The sequence below is a fragment of the Myotis daubentonii genome, chromosome 6 (assembly GCF_963259705.1).
Source record: "Myotis daubentonii chromosome 6, mMyoDau2.1, whole genome shotgun sequence".
Classification (NCBI taxonomy): Eukaryota; Metazoa; Chordata; class Mammalia; order Chiroptera; family Vespertilionidae; genus Myotis; species Myotis daubentonii.
The window spans coordinates 36,330,188-36,357,310 of record NC_081845.1 but is presented as its reverse complement, the minus strand read 5'-3'; the positions used below and the strand labels follow the sequence as shown (position 1 = coordinate 36,357,310).

Here is a 27,123-nt window from a genome sequence, read left to right as displayed (position 1 = left end):
CCAGTTCAATTTATATCCTTCTAGGATTACTGTGTTCTAATCAAGTCCAGAGTGCCACTTATTCCTAAGTTATGTGTACTGCATGTCACCCAAGTCCATTTGGATAATACTGTTCAGGCTCCTCATGTGTTTTAGCAGCTAATAATTAGATTTGTTCAACTAGACACATTAAAAAAAGATTATATTCCCCTAAATAACCCAATCACCCGTTTTATAGGAACCAAGTGCATGAAAATCATAACGTGTGGGTGGTGGTGGATAGTTCCAACTTCATAGTTTATTCCACCTTTAGAAAATCCAACTCAAGTGATTTACACTATAAATAGGTTAAAATTCTGGTTATCTGACTAAAATAAAGAAACCCTTTTGCAGGGCTAACTTCAAAGTGCTTTTGTTTTCTATTCTCAAAAATAAGAAGGCTCTGCATTTCTTAAGAAAACCTGCTAAAAATGCTGTTTTCAAGCATACCATATAAATTAATTTCCTACATTTTCCCAATAACTCTTGATCCAGAATTGGCAATCACCCATATCCCTTTCTAAAATATTCAAAATTTCTTTTTATGCACACAATACATTTTCATCCTCCCTTCCCTAAAGGGGCCATATATGTTATATGTATGTATGTGTATATATGTAAATGTTTTGTATACACACACATAAACTTTAACAACAGTAGCAAACACACAGCTTTTCCTGTGTGGGGGGTACTATTCTCAGTGCTTTATATTTATTAACTCATTGAATCCTAACAGCAAATATTTGAGGTAGACACCATTATCCCCATTTTAAAGGTGAAGAAAGGGAGGCACAGAGAAATTAGGTAACTTGATCCAGCTCACAGAACTGAGAGGGACTGAAGCAGGACCATACTTCGGGTATGGCCCTGGGCTGAAAGGCTTGAAATCTGGCTCTCAGTGGTAACTCTGCCACCTTGGTTAAGTCACTTAGTTCTCTAGAACTCACTTTCCCTCATATTAAAATGGACATGTTGGACTACATGATCTCTAAGCCCTTTAGAGTCATATGTTCTGCAGGTTTTGACATCTATTTCTACCTTGGTCTGGGGAGCAGTAGAGTTTTAGACTTCCATCCCCTATTCCCCTGATGCTGCTCTGCCTGGATTCAGAGATCTTTGGTGCTAAATGCAACTGTACTTGTCATTATTAATCTTGCTTAATGTCTGGGCATAACCCCCTCCCCCTGGGGATCAGGGACACCTCTCTCCCCAGGGCCTGCCCAATCCTCCCGGTGTCCCTCTCCCACTCAGGGCCTGGGCTCCTCCTCCCCTTCTCCTGTTCCCAGGCTCTCTCTCAGCCCTAACTGCTCTATCGCTACACTCTCTCTGAGTGATACCACCCACATCTAGGGCTTCAAGTATTTCGTAATCTGCTGCTAATACATTTATAATTCAGTCTTACTCCTCACTCCAGACCCATCTATTCAATGGCCAATGAGATACCTGGACCTGAAAGTGAGAAGTGTTAATGGCAAAGTCATCACTTTACATACTCCAGCTTTTCTTACTGAACTGATGGGTCTCAGTGTCTCTCTTCACCTAATTCCCAAGGACCCCTCTTCTGGCCCCTCCATGTCTATCTCACCCTATCTTATTCTGCCTCTTTTGCTCCATCCAGACCCTCATCTATTGCTCATCTGAGTTTCCATAATTACCTTTCCTCCATCTTTACCACCACTGATCAATAGCCCACTGTGGCCAAAGGATCTTTATAAATTAAAATCAGATCAAGGCAGTATCTCCACTTACAACTCTTAAATGGCATCCCTGACAAAAATACAAGAACATTCTCAGTTTTTCCTTCAGCCCCATCTTCTCCCTCTGTCCATCTCCCTCCCACCTACCCTGAACTTCTTGAAGTTTCCCAAAAGGCCTGTGCATTGGCCCTCTGGGCTGCTCCTTCTGGGGCAACAGCCTTCACACAACACTCAACTAGGTGACTCCTACTCTCCAGACTGTTACTCTTCATCTTGAAGACACCTCCTCCACCATCTCTTTGTGGAGGCCATGCTCCCTCCTGTATGTGCCCATGCTCCTATGAGAATCCCTAGAATCGCAGATTATCATAGTGGGCAGAGTTTTCCTCCTGCAGGTAAGTTCCTTGAAGCAGGATCGTACCTTTTGGCCCCTCAATCATCTAGTTCAATGCCTGGCAAGTGGTAGATGCAATAAATGAATGCTACTGAATGAGTAAATAAGAAGGACAATCCACAATCTCACAGAGACCTATCTGTGGATCACTAGAAGAACCCAGCTTAAAATAATCACACTGAGTAAAAGTATTTCCAGTATCAACATGCTATGCTTTCTCATTTAAAAATTTTGTTTTCTATTTTCTAGGTGACCAACAGATGAGGATCTAAATCAATGGTTTCCAACCTTTTTTTTGGCCATTCCCCACCTAAGCATCTCTAATATCCTGATGCCCCCCTGTGATATATAATTCTTATTATTCAAAAAGTGAACTCCTATTCATGTGGAGGAAGCCTAAAAGGCCATTAACTCGGTCTAAACAAGCTTCCAAAGAACATGGCTTCCATGAAAGAGAAAAATAAAAGAACAAAAGGACAGTTGAGGTACTGAGGAAGAAATCACTAAGAAATTGTTTAAAAAATAATAATATAAATTGATATGAAAAAATAGCAAATAAAGTTTCAAAACATAGAATAGAGAACTGAAATGCATAAATATGTCACAATATATATTTATGTACTATATATATGCCCCTGGAACCATAAGAAATGCAAAAAATTAACTGTTAATAACTCATTCCCGAATTGCCCCCTTAAAAGTCAAATTGCCCCCCATGAGCATGTGCCTCAAAGTGGGAACCACTGGTCTAAATGGAAGTAGAGGTGGAAATGAACATTTTATTTTTTTATCCTATATAATAAAAGAGAAACATGCAAATTAACCATCCCTCCACTATGCTCAAGCCATGCCCACCAGCCACGCCCACCAGCCAATCAGGAGCAAGTATGCAAATTAACCCAACTAAGATGGCGGCAGCCAGGGAGCTGGAGCAAGCAGGAGGCTTGGGTTGCCCCTGGCGATGGAGGAAGCCAAGCTTCCCACCTTCCCTGGCCGGCCCCGGGTTCTGCTCAAGGCTACAAAGTTTCAATTATATACTAAAGGGATCAATACAACAAGAAGATATAACCCTGGTAAACATATATGCACCCAATGTAGGAGCACCCAAATTCATAAAAAAACTCCTGGAAAATATCAAAGGAGAGATCGACAACAATACAATCATAGTAGGGGACTTTAATACACCATTGACAGCACTGGATAAGTCCCATAGACAAACAACCAGCAAAGATATAGCAATCCTAAATGATTCACTAGATCAGATGGACTTAATAGACATCTTCAGAACACTTCACCCCAAAGCCAGAGAATATACGTTCTTCTCAGGTGCTCATGGGACATATTCAAAAATAGACCACATACTGGGTCACAAGCAAAGTATCCCCAAATTCAAGAAGATTGAAATCATAAAAAGCGTCTTCGCAGACCACGATGGCATAATATTAGAAATAAACTACAATAAAAACAACCCAAAATACTCAAACACCTGGAAGCTGAATAGCATGCTATTAAATATTGATTGGGTTACCAATGAGATCAAAGAAGAAATTCAAAACATCCTGGAAACTAATGACAATGAAAACACAACAATCCAAAACCTATGGGACACATTGAAAGCAGTCCTGAGAGGGAAGTTTATAGCTCTACAGGCCTATCTCAAAAAACAAGAAAAAATGGTAGTAAATCATCTAACTCTACAACTTAAAGAATTAGAAAGAGAGCAACAAGAAAACCCCAGAGTGAGCAGAAGGAAGGAGATAATAAAGATTAGAGCAGAAATGAATGACATAGAGACCAAAAAAACAATACAGAAAATCAATGAAACCAAGAGCTGGTTCTTTGAAAGGATAAACAAGATTGATAAACCTCTAGCCAGACTCACCAAGAAGCAGAGAGAGAGGACCCAAATAAATAAAATCAGAAACGATAGAGGCGAAATAACAACAGACCCCACAGAAATACAAATGATTGTTAAAAAATACTATGGACAGCTTTACTCCAACAAACTAGACAACCTGGAGGAAATGGACAAATTCCTAGAAAAATACAACATTCCAAAACTCAATCAGGAAGAATCTAAAAATCTCAACAGGCCAATAACTATGGAAGAAATTGAAGCAGTCATCAAAAAGCTTCCATCAAACAAAAGCCCAGGACCAGATGGCTTCACAGGGGAATTTTACCAAACATTCAAGGAAGAACTAAAACCTATCCTCCTCAGACTACTACAAAAAATTCAAGAGGAAGGAACACTTCCAAGCTCATTCTATGAAGCCAGCATCACCCTAATACCAAAACCAGGTAAAGACAACACAATGAAAGAGAATTACAGGCCAATATCCCTCATGAACATAGATGCCAAAATCCTCAACAAAATCTTAGCAAATCGGATCCAGCAGTACATCAGAAAGATCATACACCATGACCAAGTAGGATTTATCCCAGGGATGCAAGGATGGTACAATATCCGCAAATCAATAAACGTGATACATCACATAAACAAATTGAAAGAAAAAAACCACATGGTCATATCAATTGATGCAGAAAAAGCATTTGACAAAATTCAACACCCATTTTTGATAAAAACTCTCAGCAAGGTGGGAGTAGAAGGATCATACCTCAACATAATAAAAGCCATATATGACAGGCCCACAGCCAACATCATACTCAACGGACAAAAACTAACACCATTTCCCCTAAGAACAGGAACAAGACAGGGATGCCCCCTCTCACCACTCCTGTTCAACATAGTACTGGAAGTGTTAGCCATTGCAATTCGGCAAGAAGAAGAAATAAAAGGCATCCAAATTGGAAAAGAGGAAGTAAAACTGTCCTTATTTGCAGACGACATGATATTATACATACAAAACCCTAGAGATTCCATCAAAAAGCTACTAGACTTAATACATGAATTTGGCAATGTAGCAGGATACAAAATTAACCCCAAGAAATCTGAGGCATTTCTATACACCAATAGTGAACTTTCAGAAAGAGAGATTATAAAAACAATCCCGTTTACCATTGCACCAAAAAAATTAAGCTACCTAGGAATAAACTTAACTAAAGAGGTAAAAGACCTCTACTCAGAAAACTACAGGACGTTGAAAAAAGACATAGAGGAAGACATAAACAGATGGAAGAACATACCGTGTTCATGGATTGGTAGAATCAACATCATTAAAATGTCCATACTGCCCAAAGCAATCTATAAATTCAACGCACTTCCCATTAAAATACCAACAGCATACTTCAGAGATCTAGAACGAACTTTCCAAAAATTCATCTGGAATAAAAGAAGACCCCGAATAGCTGCAGCAATCCTGAAAAAGAACAAAGTAGGTGGGATCTCAATACCAGATATCAAGTTGTATTACAAAGCCACTGTTCTCAAAACTGCCTGGTACTGGCACAAGAATAGGCATATAGATCAATGGAATAGAATAGAGAGCCCAGAAATCGGCCCGAACCAATATGCTCAATTAATATTTGACAAAGGAGGCAAGAACATACAATGGAGCCAAGATAGTCTCTTCAATAAATGGTGTTGGGAAAATTGGACAGATATATGCAAGAAAATGAAACTAGACCACCAACTTACACCATACACAAAAATAAACTCAAAATGGATAAAGGACTTAAATGTACGACAGGATACCATAAAAATTCTAGAAGAATCCAAAGGCAAGAAAATTTCAGACATATGCCGAAGCAATTTCTTCACTGATACAGCTCCTAGGGCACTTGAAACTAAAGAAAAAATGAACAAATGGGACTACATCAAAATAAAAAGCTTCTGCACAGCAAAAGAAACCATCAACAAAACAACGAGAAAACCCACTGTGTGGGAAAACATATTTGCCAATGACATATCTGATAAGGGCCTAATCTCCAAAATTTATAGGGAACTCATACAACTCAACAAAAGGAAGATAAACAATCCAATCAAAAAATGGGCAAAGGCCCTAAATAGACACCTTTCAAAAGAGGACATTCAGAAAGCCAAGAGACATATGAAAACATGCTCAAAGTCACTAATCATCCGAGAGATGCAAATCAAAACAGCAATGAGGTACCATCTCACACCTGTCAGACTGGCTATCATCAACAAATCAACAAACGACAAGTGCTGGAGAGGATGTGGAGAAAAAGGAACACTTGTGCACTGCTGGTGGGAATGCAGACTGGTGCAGCCACTATGGAAGACAGTATGGAGTTTCCTTAAAAAACTGAAAATGGAACTCCCATTTGACCCTGTGATCCCACTTCTAGGAATATATCCCAAGAAACCAGAAACACCAATCAGAAAGGATATATGCACCCCTATGTTCATAGCAGCACAATTCACCATAGCTAAGATCTGGAAACAGCCTAAGTGCCCATCAGTAGATGAATGGATTAGAAAACTGTGGTACATCTACACGATGGAATACTATGCTGCTGTAAAAAGGAAGGAACTCTTACCATTTGCAACGTCATGGATGGAACTGGAGAGCATTATGCTAAGTGAAATAAGCCAGTCAATAAAGGAAAAATACCACATGATCTCACTCATTCATGGACAATAGAGACCATTATAAACTTTTGAACAATAATAGATACAGAGGCAGAGCTGCCTCAAACAGATTGTCAAACTGCAGCGGGAAGGCCGGGGAGGGTTGGGGGGCAGGAGGTAGTGGGGTAAGAGATCAACTAAAGGACTTGTATGCATGCATATAAGCATAACCAATGGACATAAGACACTGGGTGATAGGGGAGGCTAGGGGACTGTCTAGGGCGGGGGGATAAAATGGATACATATGTAATACCCTTTGTAATACTTTAAGCAATAAAAAAAAAAAAGAAAAAAAAAAGTTTCAATTATAGAAGATAAATAAATCCCAGAAAAAAAAAAAAAAAAAGGAGAGGCTGGGATGTGGGTGGCCAGGGGGCGTGGCCAACCTAAAAATGGCCATCAGCCCCTCACCCAGGTTGGCAAGGCATCCCAGAGGGAACCCCCACGCTGAAGGGGCTGTGGGCAGCCTGAAAATGGCCCACGGCCCCTCACCCAGGCTGGCCACACCCCCATGGGGTGAGGGTCCCCACTGGGGGGCTTGGCCAGCCTGCAAACAGCCATCAGCCTCTCACCCAGGCTGGCCAGGCACCCCAGTGGGAACCCCCACCCTAAAGGGGGTGTGGCCAGCCTAAAAACGGCCCTCGCCCAGGCTGGCCAGGCACCCCAGTGGGACCCTCCCACCCTGAAGGGGCTGTGGCCAGCCTGCAAACAGCCATCAGCCCCTTACCCAGGCTGTCCAGGCACCCCAGTGGGACCCTCACCCTGATCCGGGACACCCTTCAGGACAAACCAGCTGGCCCCCACCCATGCACCAGGCCTCTATCCTATATAATAAAAGGGTAATATGCAAATTGAACCTAACAGCAGAACGACTGGGAATGACTGGTCACTATGACACACACTGACCACCAGGGGGCAGATGCTCAATGCAGGAGATGCCCCCTGGTGGTCAGTGTGCTCCCACAGGGGGAGCTCTGCTCAGCCACAAGCCAGGCTGATGTCTGCCAGCAAGGCGGTGGTGGCGGGAGCCTCTCCTGCCTCCTCAGCAGCGCTAAGGATGTCCGACTGCAGCTTAGGCCTGCTCTCCGCTGGCAAGTGGACATCCCCCAAGGGGTCCCAGACTGTGAGAGGGCACAGGCCGGGCTGAGAAACCCCCCCTGAGTGCACAAATTTTTGTGCACCAGGCCTCTAGTTGAAATATAAAGTCCCATTCCCAACCAGAGTATCAATTTCCAAAGCATTTACACCCCTCTTCACCCCTTATGGCATGTAACACATTTAATTAATATCATCATTACATCCATATATAGTATTTTGCATATTGCCTAGCAGCTAAGAGCAAGGGCTTTGAAACCAAACTAATTAGGCCTGAATCCTGACTCTACCACTTACTGGCTATATGATCTTGAGTTAGTTACTTAACTTTCCTTGCTTCAATTTTCCATCTGTAAAATGGGGATTATATATGAAACTACTTCACATCATTATTGTTAGGACTAGAATTTAAACAGTGCTTGACAATAGCAACTGCTCAATAAAAGTTAGCTATTATCAATCATTTTTATCTCCTCTAGTAGACTGTGAGCTCCTGAAGAGCAAGGACAGCAGATGTATTCATTTTCAAGGCCTTATCTCCCAGTGCCTTGCACACAATAACATACTGGCCTAATGTTTGCTGAACAGGTGAAAATAATGAACTGTTCATAGCAAAAATATGTACATTATTAAGTATGATGACTAGTACAGACCGAATTGCTCCAATAATTTGGAGGCCTGTGGAGAACAGGGACTCTACTATGTAGAACATTAGCAGATCAACCTGCTCCTGGAGGTCTGGAAGCTCACTTAGCCTCCTTGGAATACACAAGGCTCACAGTCACATAGTCAGGGTAGCTGTGTGACACAGGGGACTCAGGTGGGACTGAAGAGCTAGACTGACTGAGGCTCCCTTCCCATTAGCATGACGTGGGGCAAGAAGTTTCTCCTTTGGAGTCTGCTTAATTTCCTCTCCCAATTAACAGAAGGTAGGACTCTGGTTTCTAAGGACTGCCCCCCGCCCCAGGCCCTTTGGGAGTCTCTAAAATGAGTAGATAAAAAACTAGGCCAAGAAAGGTGCTACTGAAGTAAAAAATAAAAATGAAATATCAAAGGCAACACAGGAGCTGTCACATCAGTGTATTACAAGGGGTTGCTGTAAGGAAACTGGCCACTTGAACTGACAAAAAGCAAAGTGTTTTGAAACATGTTCAAAATAAAATGATCTGAGCTTCTAAAACCAAAAGAACAAAAGCAATGATGGGTATAGACTCCAGGTTTCCAATTAATTTGTCATCAGCCTACAAACTCCTTGAGGGCCATGACTATGCCTTGTTGAGTGGCAGCATATGGCAAAGCTTCTGGCCAAAAATACATTTCTTCTTGATCTTTCATCTACTCACATGGCTAACCTATATTTCCCAGGCTCCCTTGCAGGTAAACGTGGCCACAGAACTAGCCCTCATGTAAAGGATGTATGTAGAAGTGATGGGTGTCATTTCCAGACCAAGGTATTTAAAAAGTGGATGCACCCTCTCCACTCCCTGTTTTGTTTTCTGCCAGCTGAAAGCAGGTTACAATGGAGCACTATGAGATGGTACAACATGGATCCCAGAATCACTACCTGGAAGAAAGTCACCCATCAACCACAAACACCCATTTTGGACTATTACATGAAGAATAATAAATATCTATTGCTGTTGAGCCATTATATTTTTGCAGGTCTACTTGTTACAGGTACTAAAATTAGCCTAATTAATCCAGATGTCTAGCACATATCAAAGACCTAACTCACATTTGTTGAGAAAAGGTAAATAAGACCAGGTCCCTTCTCTCAACTAATGATGGAAACAGACACATGCCAAACATAATGTCTGCTACTGAAGTTTGAGAGCAAAACTGGAAGCATGATGTGTTTTGGAGGAGAAAGGATAGAGAAAGCTTCACAGAGGAGATGACTTTTGAACCTAAAGGTTAAATGGTACCCAAGCAAATCAGATGGGGTTGGAGATTCCATACCCAGAAGAAAGCACCGAGTAAAGGCACAGAAAGCTGAGTGTAGATTTGTTCACATTCAGCCTTATCATGAAGTCTCTCTAACTTGGTCAACAGAATGCATATTTACTGTGCACTGACCTTCCTTCTTGGGTCTGGCATCAAACAAACAACTCTTTGTTTTTCTAGTACACTCATTAACCCTATTGCTTTTTTTTAATATAAAAAGTTCCACAGTGAATGTCCTTAGAAAATGCAGAAATAAATGTTTAATATTAATCTTATCCTTTTTCTAATAAAATTCTTGAAGAGCAAACAAGATAGCTCAATTACTTAAAACAGTTTAAGAATCATGCTCGTAGGAATCATTGGTTTCAACCTACATTTTGAGGTTGTCAATTAAGCATGTAATAGTTACTGGCTTACAAAATGTAACACCAAGCCCCCAGATTTACATTAACAATTTCCTCTCTAAGAGGAACATCAAGCAGATGGTTCAAGGTTCAGTCAAAAGATTCTTTACATCCTTTGCTCATAGCTAAGTGCCTCCAAAGTCTTGAGATAGTAACAAACCACTTCCTCCAAAAGTCTGTGAATCCCTTCCTCACAGTACCCATGGGCAGAGATCAGGAGAAAGAGAACACGAAGGGTGGAAAGTATTGCAGTCACCTGGGTGGAGAGGAAGGATGTGGGCCTCTGAAGGCTACCTCGAGATAAGAGACAGTTTCTAGTGGTCTTCCAAATACCAATTCAATGCTGTTATCAATGCCCCAAGAACTTGTTTTAATATAAGGGCGAAGCAAAAAACACTGGGAAGACAAGATTTCATTTCAAAAGACTTCAGTTTCAGCACTCTGTAGGCTGGAGAAGCAGCAGCAAGTCTGGCTGCTCCCCTCCTATCAAACACCAATTTAATTCTCTGATTCAGTAACAACATTTTCTGCCCCCACATTAATTTATCCCACTTCAGCTCTTAGCGCCTAAAGAGACGGGGTTAAAATGGGTAGGGCGGGCTACCTTGAAAGTAAAACAACTCTTAAGATGGCTGGAATCATTTCCCCCTTGAATCTCAGAAATAACTGCAGCTGCCCGTCAACACTGCCAGTCCAGGATTACAGCAAAATGCTAGCACCTGCTACCCTGCATCTGGGGCCATTTATTTTTTTTGGTAAATGTGGCAGGAAAGACTGCTTTATCTGAGAGAAAGGGAAGCCCCAAGCAAGAGAAAGAAGAAGCATTGCGCCCATCCTTGGGTACTTTGTGCGTCTCTTCTCTGGGCACTGAAAGAGCTCTTTGTGTGTCTCTCACACACACACACACACACACACACACACACACACACACACACACACACACAGTCTGCGTGATTTATTGGGGGAGGAGGGACAAGAAGGGTGACTTTATTATTCCTCTTCTCACTGAGTCCCAGCAGATCTCCGCCTGGGCCCAAGCTCTGTGGCCTCTTTCTGGCCCAGTCCCCTCCGCCTGTGGCCGCAGAGATAAGAGAGGGGAGGTGACCAAATAAAAACAATCATCGACCCAGGGAAGTGGAGAGGAAATCCAGCGAGCAGGGAAGGGAGGAGGAAGGAGCTTGGGGGAGCAAGAGTGGGGAGCGGAGGAAGAGGAGCGAAGGCTCCGGCACTGGGGACAGGGAAAGGGTGGTGGGTGGGTGGCGGCACAGGAAGAGTGGAGGGGAGGATGGGGGAAGTGCAAGGGAGGTGCCAGAAATAGGCAGGAGGATGCGCTGGGGAAGGCGCCGGCCCAGGGAGGAGGAGGCCGAAAGGTGGAGGAGTGGGGCAGGGGTGGGGTGGCGAGGGAAGCAGCGCGGGGCATCAATTATTAAGTGATTACATCATCCCTGACATTAAAACAACACACACAGCCCGGGTCCCCGCGGGGGGCCCCGAAAGGAGGGCGGGGGCGGAGTCTGGGCCAGCCTCGCCCCGAAGCCGATTCCCATTCTCGCCCCGCTCGCGCTCGCGGACGGGAAAATGGGCTCCCCTTCCTGCGCTACCGAAGGCGCAGCGCCCGCCTCCCGCTCGGCAGCGGGAAGACCGAGAGCGAGGCCAACTCCCCGAGCCCCGCAGGGCGCGCAGGACCCGGCGGCGGCCAGGAGACCTGAGCGCCGGGCCCCGCCGCGGGGGCAGCGCTGCGCGGGGCGCCGGCGGCCGGGTCCCCGGAGCATCCCCGCGGCCTCGCCGCGCATCCCCGGACGCTCACCTGTGCGGCACTCAGGCTCCGGAGCCCATTCACATGGTCCGCTCCCCGCCCTCCTCCAGCGCGGCCGCGGCGGCTCCTGAGGATCCGGTGGCTGCGGCGGGCTCGGGAGCCGGTGGGCCTGCCGAGGGCGCTGAGGGGGGCGGCGCCGGGTCTCCCCGGCCCGGAGGCCGGATCCTTCCCAGGCGCGGCCGGCGGCCGCCGGGTGGTGCGGTGCGGGCGGCGGCTTTGTGTGCGCCCGGGGAGCCCTCGGGGCGCGGGGTGAAGCGCCGCGCGCCCGGACGGCGAAGGACGCGCGGCTCCGAGGGCAGCTTCGCTTCCGTTCCCGCGGCCGGCCGGCGGGCGGGTCTCGACGATCTTCGGCTCCCGACGACCCCTCCTCCTCACCCGCGGCAGCCCCCTCCCCGCCGGCTCAGCTCTGACAGATGGCGCGACTGCAACGACGCGCTGCCGCTGCTGCGGCTGCTCCCAGCTACTCGCGCTGGATGCGCCTGCCCCTCCAGCCTCAGCCCTGTGAGAAGGGGGCGGGACACACCCCCAGAGTGGCAGGCAGCGCTACCCTATCCACGGGCCCCTCGGGAGCCTCGCGCGGCGACCATTGGTGCTGGGGCGGGGGCGGTACTGAAGTGGGTGGGGCCACCGAGTGGGTAGAGCAGCCGGCATCCTGGCTTATTGAGTGGGGAGAGACGCGAGGCTGGAGTTGTGTGTGTGTGTTCCTCAGGGTTGTGTGGACTTGCGAGCTAGGGAGTTGGGGCGGGAGAAGGAGGGGCGAGAGTGAACTGCAGTTTCTGCTTTGCGGAAGGTTGCAGTTGTCACTGCAGAGAGACATCTGCCATTCCCTCAAGCCATGGGACTCTGCCTGAGGAAGGGCTCGCTTGTCTTTCTGATGTCTTTTTATTTGAAGGTGGAAGGATAAATTGGGGAAGTATTAGGCTGCTGAAAGTGTTTTCTCTGATCAAACTGAAGCGTCCAGTACAAGGTGGAATCTCATCACAGAACCCTGAAAAAGCGAAGAGAACCTTGGGAACGCACAATTGATATGATTAATAACAAGAACGAGAAGGGGGGAATTAGGGTTAATTTATTAGTCTCTTATTTTCGTGGACACACACACATATTTATTTTCAAGCAAAAGGTCTGGAGGAATTAGTACTGAAAGGGGGGGAGAAGGCGGAGAAGACAGGCATTGATTAAGGAATCTGTAACATTGAGTGGAGATTTGTTTGTATAGTTTTTTCTGAATCATGTTTAATTGCAGCCATTGATTGTCTTTGGCTTCTCATGTCTTCTTACGTTTTTTTTCCCTTCACTGAATCTGAGCTTTGGCTCAGATTTTCCTTGATGGAATAATAGCTAGTTTTGCATACATTTGGGAGTGCATCAGTCTTTATTTCCTATCCAGCTTTTCTATGGCAGGATGTAACTTCATACAAAGAAACACTTTGGCTTCCTGATTTTCTTCATAGGTAATTCCTGTTTACTGAAAGTTCTGCTTTAAGGCATGCTCAGATTCATTCTCCTTAATGATTTTGGCAAGAACCCTTCTCTCCCCCCCCCCCCCAGCAAATCTAATGTCCTGAGAAATATAAGTGAATTGGCTTCTGTCTGTGCTCAATATCTGTAACATTGCCTTTCCTGCCCACTAATTTTTAACTGTAGTTTAAAAATATCAGTCACTTTTGCTGAGTCTTTTTTTGTACGCAGTACTTTTTAAAAAGTCGCTAACATATTAAAGGATCCCTATTTTATAGATGAGGAAACCGAGGACAAGAGAAGTTAGTAACTGAACTTAAGGTGATAGCATAGGGTAGTTACTGTGTTTTGTTTTCTCCTTAAATAAAATGATAAATGAAATTATGTGTTGGTAATTCATTCCATAGTCCCAAGAAATGGAACCAAAACTAGGACTAGCAGATTTCCACAGAAGAGAATTGTTTAAAAAGAAGAGACTCCTCTTCTTCAGTGCTAGCCTGCCATGGCTAGCCAAGTGTTTCTGAATGCAATTGTCAAACCTTAGTGTGTATCAGAATGACCACATGGGACTTGTTAAAACAAAGCCTGGAGGGTCCCACCTCCAGAGAGTCTGGTTTCATAGGTTTGGAATGGGGCTCAAGAATTTGCACTTCTAACAGTTCCCTGGTGATGCTGCTGCTGCTGCTGGTCTGGGTACCACACCTTGAGAACCACTGGTCTAGAACCCGGCTGTCCGATGTGGTAGCCAGTGGCCACACGTGGTTATTAAGCATTTGACATGTACTTGAGTATTTGTATAGCCTATATTGAGATGTGCTGTAAACATAATAGATATATGGGTTTCAGAGATTTAGCATGAAAAGAAAACATCTACATTTTATATTGATTAGATGCTAAGAAGATAATAGTCTGGCTATAATGTGCTAGATAAAATATATTATTAAAGTTAATTCACCTATTTCTTTTAAATTTTAATGAAGCTACTAGAGAACTTAAATTAGCATATGTGGCTTACTTTATGTTTCTATGGGTAGCACTGGTCTAGAGTAGTTTGTTTTTTTTTTTTTTTTATAGAAACGTAGGTTTATTTTGAAAAGAACAAGAGCAATGATAAAATTAATGTCTTCTTCATGACACTTGGCATCTCTTCTCTGCTACTATCTTTCCTGCTTCCGGGGAGATCTTGATCGCAGTGATTACTTACAAAACTGACCCAAGGTGAATGTCACTAATTCTGGATCTGACAGAAGACTTATTTCCTTTCATAATTATAAATAACTGCTCACACAGATAAGTACTTCGAAACATGGAAATAATTTCATATGTGAATTTTTGAGTATTTTCAAACCTGGCAGGTAAATATTTGTAAAATTCAGGCATTCCAACCTCACTGAATTTTGCCTTCAAATCTGAATCGCACTTGATCTCAATGACCTCCATTATCATTTGATTAGGTACTGAGATTTTCAATTTTTAGAAGACAAGTTTTCTTTGATTTTTTCAATAAATATAGAATCAATACCTAATCAAATGCAAATAGAATAGTTTTTGATTCCCGCTCCACAGTGCAACTGTTCAGAGCACTAAATGAGGCAAATCACATGTTCACATACATAACATGGGGAGATAGTGAAATTGAGCTCACACTACTTTCCTAAAGACTAAATGGCCACGGAAGCAGTTTGTGGACACCTCCTCCTTTTTAAAGATGAACTGTCAGGTATTCTCAGAAAACCACCCTTAAGATATACACCTCCTTGGAATTCTTGCCTTGGACCAGAAGGAGTTGATCCGGGGAAAATCTCATGTGGAAAAAGAAGGACCCTTTATATGCACCACCCCAGTGTAAGCTTGGGAGGAGGTAGGGGTAGATGGTGTTAAAACTGCCTTTGGAAGAGGCCCAGCAGAGTGCCTGAAGCTGGGATTCTGGTACTGCTTTCATACCTGCTCTTTCTTATTAAATTTTGTCCAAACTGGGTAGTTGCTTCTCCTGACGGGGCCACAACAGAGACCACTTGTTGTGTGGCTCTCCAGCTTTCTTCCTTTTTAAAAAGGTGGAGACTGAGATGAATAGACTTAATAGTGTGATTATGAACATGGCTTTAGAGCCAAAGTCCACTGGACCTCTGCTGGTGGGTGCTCTCAACATGCCTGTGTCCATACTGGGCAAGCCGGGCTGTCAGGAAGAATTGGACCTACAGAACAAGAGGCCTGTATCCCAACCAGACCACAGGGAAAGTAGGAAAGGTGGTGGTGATTGACGATGGGCATCTTTGATTGTTTGCCTGACTTCCCAGGGAAGGCCTGGTTTATTACCTGATATGGTTTAAATGTCAGGAAATGAGACTTGGTCAACTTTGAGGGTATACATAGAAATACTATTTAATTTCACGAAGTAGTTATCTTCCAACAGATCTCACAGGGATCGTTGTGGGATTCTAACAAAGGAGGCTTTTTTGTCATAAGATGGCCTGTTCCTTTCCTTTACATTCTAGTTAGTTGTACCTCCCACTCTGACCCTTTCTTGACTACCCACTCTTATCTACTTCCTGGCTCCACTCTATGCAGCGATGGTGCTTGAGACTCATCCTGTGCAGCTGAGACATAAGAAAGCCCCACCCTTGTGCAGATAATTTGACCAGAGTCCTTCAGATTCCCCTGTTTGGAGGCCTAGGTTGGCGAGGCCCAATCTTATTTGAGTGAGGGGAGCCTGATTTGCCACCCCTGGGAAGATACTCAAGAGCCACACAGTGAGGCAGTGAGGCCAACAGGTGGTGTGTCTGCGTGCGTGTGTGCGTGCGTGCGTCTGTGTGTGTGTGTGTGTGTGTGTGTGTGTGTGTGTGTGTCTGCCCTTGGTGATCAGATGTTTTTCTGGTTGTAGTCTATTGTAGTTCTAATGAAAATTAAAAAGAGGTAATGTTTCAGCTTTCTAATTATTTTAGGGATCTACATCTGTATGAGACGTGGATTTTATAACATCATCTTACCACTTTTTTTAGTTTGTTTTTTAAATATATATTTTTATTGCTTTCAGAGAGGAAGGGAGAGAAATACAGAGATAGAAACATCAATGATGAGAGATAATCATTGATTGGCTGCCTCCTGCATGTCCCCTACTTGGATGGGGGTGGAGGGGATCGAGGCTAGGGCAGTCTTACTACTTTTAAGAATTCCAATAACCTATCTATCAGGTTGTCAAGGGGAAAAAACAAACAGAAGGAAGAGAAAATTATTATATCAGTCAAGGTTCTTGGTTGCAAGCATTAGAAACTAACTATGTCTAATTTAAGCAGGAAAGGGATGTCTTATAAGGATATTAGTGGCTTATAGAATCAATGGGAAAACTTAAGGCCCAGGCTCAGAAAATAAGCAGGCTCAGGTATAGCCAGAGACATATCTGAGGAGTGACTCGAACACTCTGTGGAGACCTCACTGCCAGGGGCTTCTGCCACTATTGGAGGTGAATTCTAAGCTATCTCTTCATCCTCCTGTCCTTTGCTGTAGCAGTCAGCGGGGGCTGGGGAACCAGAGGCAGAGGAGGGGGAGAGTATTTGTTTTTCTTCAGTTTCTGTGGAAAATGGTGAGACCTGGTCCCCAACCAACTCAGGTAATAGGATTCTTTCCAAGATAGGAGGAAAGTTTGGATGTGGGTAGGCCAGAATTTTTAAATGACTAATGCCCCTCTGCAATTGTTCACCCATACCTCTGCGGACACCAATGTTCCATGATTGTCACCACTCATTTAACAGGAATTTCTTCCTTTCCAGAAATGAGTCTGTTCCCCACAAGAGTATGACATGCTAGGTCCCACAGCAAGGTACACAATATCTGCTTGAACATGTCTCACATGAGTGATCGTTTAACTTTCCTTTATTCAGCATTTCCCATGGGAGAGTTGATTCTCTTTGACAGAGAAGGATTTATGATGGCTTTATAAGATCTGAAGCTCCTGAGGAATAGGAAGATTGATGAAATTTCTACCCTTCTTCCTTCCTACCTTGAGAGCCAGCATAAAAGGCTCTGCTAGTCTTGGCCTCTTCCTGTGTGTGATCATCCTTCAGGTACAAGAACTCTTATAGTGGCTTCGCAGCTCACAGTGATTCCTGGTTTTGAAACAGCTCCCAATGCCCATGAGTGAGTGTCTGGAGGCCATGTCTATGTGGGGTGACCCTCTAACACCCCAAGCTAGCCATAGCCATATGATCAGGGGTAGGCACTTATTCCAGAATGAGTCAAGTATTATTTACCAGGAATTTGAAAATTTGATCAGAGATATACAGACCTGGGTGTATTTGTTAGGAAAAACCAACTGCTATAAACAAAGAACCCCCAAATCTCTGTGGCTTTACACAACAGAGATTTTCTCTCAAATAGTAGTCCAATTGGGTTTTTGTTGGGGAACTTTTGACAAAATGATTGAGGGACACAGGCCACAGCCTCCCTTAAGCCAGGATTTTGCTGGATTATTTTCATACCACTGGGAAATGAGGGGGGGGGGGGGGAGAGAGAGAGAGAGAGAGAGAGAGAGAGAGAGAGAGAGAGAGAGAGAATTGTGAAGCTAGACCTAAAACTGAAATATATCATTTCTGCTCACATTCTATTCGCCACAAATAGTCGTATGGCCACACCTACTAGTATATGCAAAGGAGCTGGGGAATGTAGCCTCTGGGTGAGCGTACTAAATTGGCAGATGGTAAAACTGAGCAGTGCTCTGGGGAGACCATCTACAAAGCCCTGCTGCTGAGCCTCTTTCAGCATTTTGGTTTCTTACCTTCTTCTAACTTGGTTTAGTCAATTTCTTCTTGGACTCACTGAGGCAAAGGGATGTCCAGTAAATATCCCTTGGCAAGTAGATGGGAATATCAAAGGTATTTGGTGGGCAGGACACTGGTAGGGTCTACCACATGTTAATAAAAGAATGAAAGGGACCTATATATAAAAACTGCACATTTCTACTGAGAATCATGAATAAAAATTTAAATGGAAAGATGGAGTATATTCCTGAGAGGAAAGACTTAATAATGTTAAGATTCAATTTCCCCCAAATTAAACTATAAATCGAATACAATTCCAATTAAAAGTCTACTGGGGCTTTTTCTTCCCTTTAAGTTTATCTGGAAAGAAAAAAATGAATGAGAATAGTTTTAAAAATTTAAAAACTTTCATGTAGTCAATACTACCCTTAAAAATCCATTAGTCCAGCTGGTGTGGCTAAAGGGTTGAGCATCGACCCATGAACCAGGAGAACACAGTTTGATTCCCTTTCAGGACACATGTTCCAGTTGTGGGCTCAATTCCCAGTAGGGGGTGTGCAGCAGGCAACTGAAATCTTTAAAAATATTTTTTAAAAATCCTTTAATTAATGAAAGGGTACTGTCCTTATCTGTTAATAAAATAGAGTGGTACTTGTGCAGGAATAGAGACAAACATAGGGAAAAATTCTAAAGATTACAAGAACATACCCAAACATTTATCAGCATTTAATATATACTACATATGGCATTGCAAATCAGCCATAAATGAAAGTAATAATTATAAATATTATTGGGACAAGTTAAATGTGCAAAGGCCTTGGAATGGCAAAACATTACCTAATTTCAATGAATGGAAAGGAGGCCAGTGTGGCAAGGGAGAGGGCAGAAAAAGTGGTAAGGAATGAAGTGGAAGAAGTAGACAAGGATAAAGTCATGCAGAGCCTTCTACATCATGATAACTAGTTTGGACTTTACTAGAAAATTTACGGGACTCCAATGAAGGGCTTTACGCAGAAAAATAACGTGATCAAATTGTCCACTTATGAAACATGTCCTGTGACTACTTTATGAACAACAGACTAGAAGAATGTAAGAGAATAAACAGGATGACAAGCTGGGAGGTTATTGTGTTTGTGTAGAGTAAGCTAGGTGATGTTGACATAGATTGAAGATTATAAAGGAGATAGAGAGGAACTAAGATATATTTTGGAAGGAGAAATAATAGGACTTGCTTATGAATGGGAAAGGAAAGAGCATAATAAATGACCCTCAGGTTTCTTACCTAATTAGCTTTGAAAATGGTGGTAACATTTTCTACTACAGGGAGGACTGTTTATTTAAGAATATGTGAAACTTGAGATCCAAGTAGTAATGTCACCATCAGTTGAATGTCTGATTCTGGAGCTAGGCACAGGGGTAGAGATTTGGGTTGTCAATATAAATATGGTAATAAGTATATGCAGTAATTATATAGCAAGTGAACGAGATCACCTTGAGAGGAGTCTGGGGACTAGGCCACAAGAGATCAGGTAGAGGAGAAGAGGAGACTGAGAAGGGAAAGGTAGAGAAACAGGAAGATGTGGTATCTCAGAAGGCAAGACAGCAGAGGGTTTTGAGGAGGAAGTGGTAAGTGGCGTCAAATATCACCAAAAGGTTTAGAGAAATGAGATCAGGAAAATGATCTCAGAATTCGGTGAAGGGTAGGTTACTGGAGATGGGAGTGGGCTGAGAGGTGAGTGAACACAAGGTAGAGATCCAATATCTAAGAAATGTGGCCCTGCAAAAGCGCTGGAGTCGCAACTCTCAAGGACTAAACACAAAGGTCCGTAAACAAATCAAAAAGCATCTCAACTCGGTAGCAACCCATGAAAAAAAATTAAAACAAAAAAGGCAAATCTTTTTAAAACTATCAAATTGGCAAAATACTAGGTATTTTCTGAGTTTGGTGGTGGAGAGGGGACAATGTACTCTTCCACACACTACTGAAGGGGTTGTAAATTCATATAAGATGCCTGAAAATGTAGCTTTGCATTAACCATTTGACTCAGCAATTTCATTCCTAACAATATTGAAAGGAAATAATCAGGAAAGTGTGCAAAAATTAGGCTACCAATGTTTTTGTCACAGTGTAAGGCATATAAAATTGTGAAATATTGGAAACAATGGAAATATTTAACAATAAGAAATTAGTTAAATTGTAATAGATCTTTACAATTGCAGCTACTAAACACATCTTTGCAGCTACTAAAAATTATGTTGTTGAAGATTGTGAAATAATATGAAGAGATAACAGTATATATTACAAAATATATCATAATGGATCACATTTATTCAGTGCTTAGCATGTACCAGCACCATTCTTAGTGCTTTACATAAATTAACTCATTTAAACCTCATTAAAAAACTATGAAATAGATATTATTCTTCTTTTCACTTTATAAGTAAGGAAACCCAAGTTGAGATTGGTTAAAGAAACTTGCCCAAGGTTGTATAGCCGGTAAGTAATGGAACCAGCACTCTGTTGCTGTTTTTCTAATATCCCATTTTTACTAACAATGATATCATACATTAATGAGATAATAAATCCATACAAAAATGTTGCCATTGGGTACTTCTTGTGGTGGGACTATGAGTGATCTTTTTTATTTTTTGTATTTTTTTCTTGTATATATTTTATAGATTTGCTACAAAAATGTATACTGCTTTAGTCATTTAAAGAAAAATAATTTCAGAGAATGAGCAAAGGACAAGGTTTTAACATCATGAATTGTGAGGTGCCTTAATAGACAAATGGACCTGTGGTCTAATTTCTGCCAGAAAAAAAAGTGACCTTAATGATAATTGATTATAATTCCAAGTCATCTTTTTTGATCAGGTTCCCCTCCCTCCTCACTGATGTAGTTAATAACCCCTGTCACCGGTCCATTTATCTAGTGTGGATTATGCAGTTTATCTTAACTGTGTACCAAGAAAGACCATCAAAGGCAGACATTTTATGTGGGGAGGATTTCCTGAGAGTTCTTTATAAGACACAAGCAGGCTTTGACTATTCCTGCTTTCAAAGTTCTTCCAAACTAAAATTGTTAAAGATAACACTTTATAGCACAGAACTTCAGTGCCTCAATGACCTGTTTGTGTATGTTTCAGGAAAAGTTCAAAATTATTTCCTTAAGATCATCTTGACCTCCCCTTGGGCAATTTCAGCCCATCTCTGAAGATGGTGGTGAGATGGGGTAACTATTACATGGCTTTGTTTACATCAGAGATCGAGTCCTATTTCTTGAAATGTAAAACAATGCACCTCACCCAAGTGTTCACTCCCAGTGGGGGATAGTGTTAGGATGAATGTGCGCTGTATTTCTCTGGGTAGTAAATGGCTTCCAAGGCAAAAAATGAGTCCTGGCTCTGCACCTCAGTCGCTGTGTGAACTTGGGAATGTTACTCAGCCTCTCTCAATCACAACTTTCTCATTTATAAAATGGAGGTAAGAGCACTCACTTTCAAGAGTTATTGGGAAAACTAAATGAGGTAATGTAGATTAAACCCTTAGCATACAGCCAGGAAAGACTTCATAATCTGTTAGGTAGGAGCTCAAAATATGCGTTTTTAATTATTTCAAAAATGTGGTCTGTTTGTTTATCTTGAAAAGCATAGTGATTTTTTGGTTTCTTATTCCTCACGTTACAAATAAGGAAACCAAGGATTTGTGAGGTCATTCGTTTTATTTTATTTTTTTAAAAAAATTCATTTATTTTTTCTGAAGGTCATGTGGTCGTTTGGTTTTAATTCCTTTGGTAATTAAGAATGCTTTCAACTACAAATAATAGAAAACCTGATGAACAGTGGCTAAAGCAAATAGATTTATTGTTCTCATTTTAAGAAGTCTGAAGATAGGCAGTTGCTGGCATTGGTTCATCAACTCAATGAGTTCAGAAATGGTGGAGGATGGGTGGGGAATTAGCCTAGGGTCAGCCAGGCAGAAAGCGACCTTCTAGTCATACACCTTTTGCCTGTTAGAAGGAGGAGAATGCCCAGCAAACGTCCCCTTACATATCATTGGAGGGAAAGAGATCACATGTTCATCTCTCCCCAGACCAGAGGCCAGAACTATGTTTCTTTTTTTCCCCCAAATATATTTTACTGATTTTTTTACAGAGAGGAAGGGAGAGGGATAGAGAGTTAGAAACATCGATGAGAGAGAAACATCGATCAGCTGCCTCCTGCACACTCCCTACTGGGGATGTGCCCGCAAGCAAGGTACATGCCCTTGACCGGAATGGAACCTGGGACCTTTCAGTCCCCAGGCCGACGCTCTATCCACTGAGCCAAACCGGTTAGGGTAGACCTATGTTTCTTGGTATCAAAGGCTCTCTGCCAATAGCCGAACAAAATGAGGAGCTGTTGGGAAAGCAACTATAGTGTCTGTCAGAGTCCCCATCTACGGCGCCTGAGCCACTGAACCTTTTCCCCTGTCCCCTGATGTCTCTCTGCTCTGACACCTGTCTGTCCCCCAGTACAACTTGCTATGCTCTGTTAATCTGACTATTTCCCATAGCATTTCTGACAGGAACTCTGCAGACAAGATTGCTGAGCCCCTGTTCTAGACAAATCTGCTCGCCAATATATAAAAAAATACTGTTATGTCTTTTTTATTACCCCCAGAGTTCCAAACACCAAAAAAGCAAGTAAACCCTGAATGTTTGATGAGCGTTTTTGGATTGCAGCCAAGCTCTTAAAATTTCAGTGCAACTTGAAGTTTATTGAAACGTGTATAATGGTCACACACACCCATAAAACGAATCTATCTTTGCAACCTTTAAAGATTACATATTAAAAGCCCCCAAATGCTGCCAAAGCCCACTGGAAGACAGGAAAAATACGTATACTTCTGAATGCAACTTATTTTTGAGACATCATTTATGCTAATTCTTCTTATAGTTCAATATTTAGTGTTTTCTTTGCTATGAATATATTCCTCACGAGTTCATAAGATAGAGAGTAATTACTGAGGGCACCGCTATGGTTCCGTCAAGCTATAGAATTCAACATTCCTGGGCAAGTACAGTCAGAACTTAAGGCAGGCCAGGTAATATACCTATAGGAAATGCTTGGTTTAAAAAACAAAACAAAACACTGAAAAATTCTTACTTTGCACAGGATTTGACTGCCTGAAAATTCCAGAGTATGTGAAATTATTTTAGAAATAAGGTGATGCAAATTACTTTAGCAAATACTATGCCATATTTACTCAAACTAACAAAGCAGCAAGGTTGGATCTTACAGTTCCTGGTAGAAACTTGCTGACAAAAAAGCCATGCATGAATTTAATTATTAATTCACTTGGAATTTCTCTTCTCCTTATTTTCTATCTTACATGCCCAATATTGTAAGTTTTCCAGGATCAGGATCCTGGAATTCTGCCTACATTTTCTGGTAAATCTTTAAAGACTCGGGATTGCTCTTTTTATTCTTTTGAAATCTATTAAAAGGGTTTCCTCTCTGCTAACCCCATGGTGTGTGTTCTTTCTTTCTTTGTGTTCTCACAGCTATTTCCACTGTGTCTTTCAAGAAGCACAATGCAACGATGATGAGAGGGAAACTGGCTGAGAATTTTGAAGATTGGAAAATTGGGTCGATGCCAAAAAGTATGAGCCTGCCTGTCTCTCCCCCTCCCCCTGCCCCCAGAGACCCCTGCCTTTGCTCATTTACTTGCTCAGATCACTGAAGACTTGAAAGTCTGAGGCCAAAAAAACCTATGAGGGTTATCTTTTGTCAATATAAGCAAACAAGCACACAAGTGTGCACATTTTAAGCAGTATTGTAACTATTCAATATGACGAAAGAGCACTCTCAGATAGCAGTTTCATGAAAAGTATGTATGGACATCATTCGGAGAATTTTTTAATGTGTATTTTTATTGATTTCAGAGAGGAAGGGAAAGGGAGAGAGAGATAGAAACATCAGTGATGAGACAGAATCATTGATTGGCTGCTTCCTGCACGCGCCCTACTGGCGGTCAAGCCCGCAACCCAGGCATATGACTTTGACCAGAATTGAACCAGGGACCTTTCAGTCTGCAGGCTGATGCTCTATCCACTGAGCAAAACCAGCTAGTGCCATTCGGAAAAATTTTAAAGAATTGTTATTTTAACCAAAACTCTGATTCTTCCTCCTTTACTTTCTAGTTCATAGTCCTTGCCAGCTCAGGTCTATCCTCTAGTCTCTAGGAAGGAGGATTTGGGTTTTCTATTTAAACTGATTCTCAATCAAGGTAAGTCAGCAGCAGGATGCTTTCCGCATCTGAGGAGGAAGGGGCTCCTACTGGGAAAAGGACAGAGCTAGAGAGAAGCCCTAGGGGGAAGCAGAGAGAGACCTTAGTGTGGGATTAACTTTTCAAAGTTGCTTGTCCCTTTTGGAGGAGCCAGAGGATCAGAGGGTTGAAGTTTCCTCCAGCACTTCTAAAACCTACTGAGGACTTTATCACTAACAAACCAAGACTACAATGCACAGTTGGTGTGTACATTTCAGTTAATCCCGTTGGAAAGGAAAAAAACAGGCCTACTTCCTTGCAGATTTAGACAGAAGCCTAGGACTGTGGCAACATAGGGTCCAGGTGATCATCACTGCCATCATCTTCCTTTCACATGAAATGTAATCATATTTTTGCTCCCAATAATTACTGTCGTGGGTTACCTCTGGGGAGAGGCATGGGGCAATGAAGGAGCGGAGGAACTTTTATCTTTTGCTCAATATCCTCTGTTCTGTTGGAGCTTGTTATACAGTCCATATGTTATTTTTTTTTAACATAGTGATTCAACATTTAAGTTATTAAGATATTTAAAAATGAACTACTTTATTGTGGGACCTAAAGATAAAGAGAAGTAAAGAGGAACTAAAGAAATTCCTTTTTTTAGAGTCCTCCCCCCACCCAAGAATGAAATACCAGACCTGTCCATTCAGGTAGAAAGGTGGACAATAGAACGGTGGCACATAGAAGCAGGGGGATTTGAACTTTAACACAGTGCTACAAACATGAAGGCACTGTATTGGGTTTCTTTCTTTCTCTGTTCTGAGGTTTCTCCATTTGCTTTTGATTAGTGATATAGCCTTCCTACAAACATACGGAGCTTTGAGTCTTGCTCTCTAGAATCCCATTGTTTCACTAGTTTCCTGGAGCTTTCCTCTCACAGGATTGCATGCTTGATTGCGATTGGATTTCTCCTTTCTGTTCCAGTTTCTACATGTAAATTGAAAACTAAAAAGCCTGTGGGTTCAGATGCAGAAGACTGGAAATAGATGCATCTTCTTCCATTTGGCACTCGCATACAAATGCCGGCTTAGCACTGAGGAGGGAGAGAGGACAAAATGGAGAGAGGGAGGCATAATAGATGGAATTAATGGGCATGGTCTCATTTTATAATTAAACATAGGACACTCTAATAGATATATGGATATTTCTCATAGATAATACAGCAATACTACAAGCATTTTTTGATTTCTACAACTAAAGTATTTCTTAAAAGAAATGTAAATATATTTCTTTTGAAAATCATATAATGATTTATGGGCCCATGAGGAACTTCCCATTTAGAAGACTCTAATTAGGAATGTATCTGCAAAACTCATTTTATTAGTTTTCTCTTCTCTCTTATATGCCTCAGAATTTTTCATTCTACTCGTTTTTCCTTCTTATCAAATAGACAATTTTATCTTAAAACAAAAAAGAACCCTTTTCCCCAAATGTTTCTTGTCCTGTCTCCTCTCTTTCACAGCTTACAGTTTAGTGATAGTGACTTTATTACATACTAGAGGCCCCGTGCACAAAATTCGTGCACTGGTAGGGTCCCTAGCAGCTGCCGGCTGCGTACTCCCTCCCTTCCCCTGGCCACCTGCCGTTTCTGGCCAGGGCCTTCCTCCCTTCCCCTGGCTGGCCCTGCCCCCTGGTCAAACTCCTGGATGAACTCCCGGTCAAGGGGACAATTTGCATACTATGCTTTTATTATATAATGTGCTAATGGTCACTAGGATGAGAAATCCAGCCCAGACCTTTCTTTTCAGTTGTAGACTCATAGAACCAATACCTGCTAGACATTTCTACTTGCATGACTCAAGCATTTAAAACTAAACATGCTTAAAATAGAATTGTTCCTCTTTCCATTCTTACCCAAACACTCTCTTTTTTAGAGGTTGGTGGCTGTCTACTCAGTCACCAATGGCAACTTGGGAGAAAATTTCTTGTCTCCTTCTTTGCCTTTAGCCTTTGCATCCATTTTGTCACCCAGGTCAGTTGTATCTTTATGAACATGGCTCATATCTGCCCTCAATGCTCTCCAATCCCAATGTGTCCACCATCATTTAAACCCTTATAATTTCTTGCCTCCTAACTCATCTTCCAGCCTCTATATCTATCCTCTTATTTCTTTACTATATGTTTCCCAAATAGTTCTGAAAGGCAAGTATAATCACGTCACTTGTCCATTTAAAAACCTCTGCTCCCTGTTGCTTGCTGGACAACACCCAAACTTGGAAGCATGACATGTTAAGCAACATGCTAGGCACACATAACAGATGATGTTCTGTGCTTCACAAACTTACATACCTACCATATTGTAGTGCATATTTATAAATACGTACGAATGTGTCCCCAGAACATGTTAGCTGCTCTCAGGCCTTGTGCCCTTGCATAAAATCTTCCTCTGCTTGGAATGCTCTTCTTCTTCTCAACTGTCTAATTCCCATTTTTTCTTGAAGAGCCAACTCAGTGTCATGTTGACCAGGAAGCCTTGCTAAACCATCAGTCTGAATGAAGTGCTCTGCTGTGACGTTTCCTCTCACATCGGACTCAGTACATACATTATATTCCTGTATACTATAGATACTCAAAAAGTGTTTATTGAATGAGTAGTGACCATAATCTCCTAATTTATGTTGGAATCATAGAGTTGTAATGTCCCAAGGAATCTTATTGAATATCTATTTTACAGAGTA

General features: G+C 42.3%; 1 protein-coding gene across 6 annotated transcripts in view; it reads right to left on the bottom strand.

Annotated features, from left to right (window-relative positions):
- Positions 1-12,050, bottom strand: part of FYN (FYN proto-oncogene, Src family tyrosine kinase) — a 212,583-nt gene extending 200,533 nt beyond the window's left edge. For all 6 annotated transcript variants that reach the window (XM_059700667.1, XM_059700666.1, XM_059700672.1 and 3 more), the window contains exon 1: positions 11,912-12,050. The gene's annotated coding sequence lies outside the window, so the exon portion shown is untranslated. The remainder of the gene's footprint in view (positions 1-11,911) is intronic.
- Between the last annotated feature and the right edge of the window lie 15,073 nt (positions 12,051-27,123).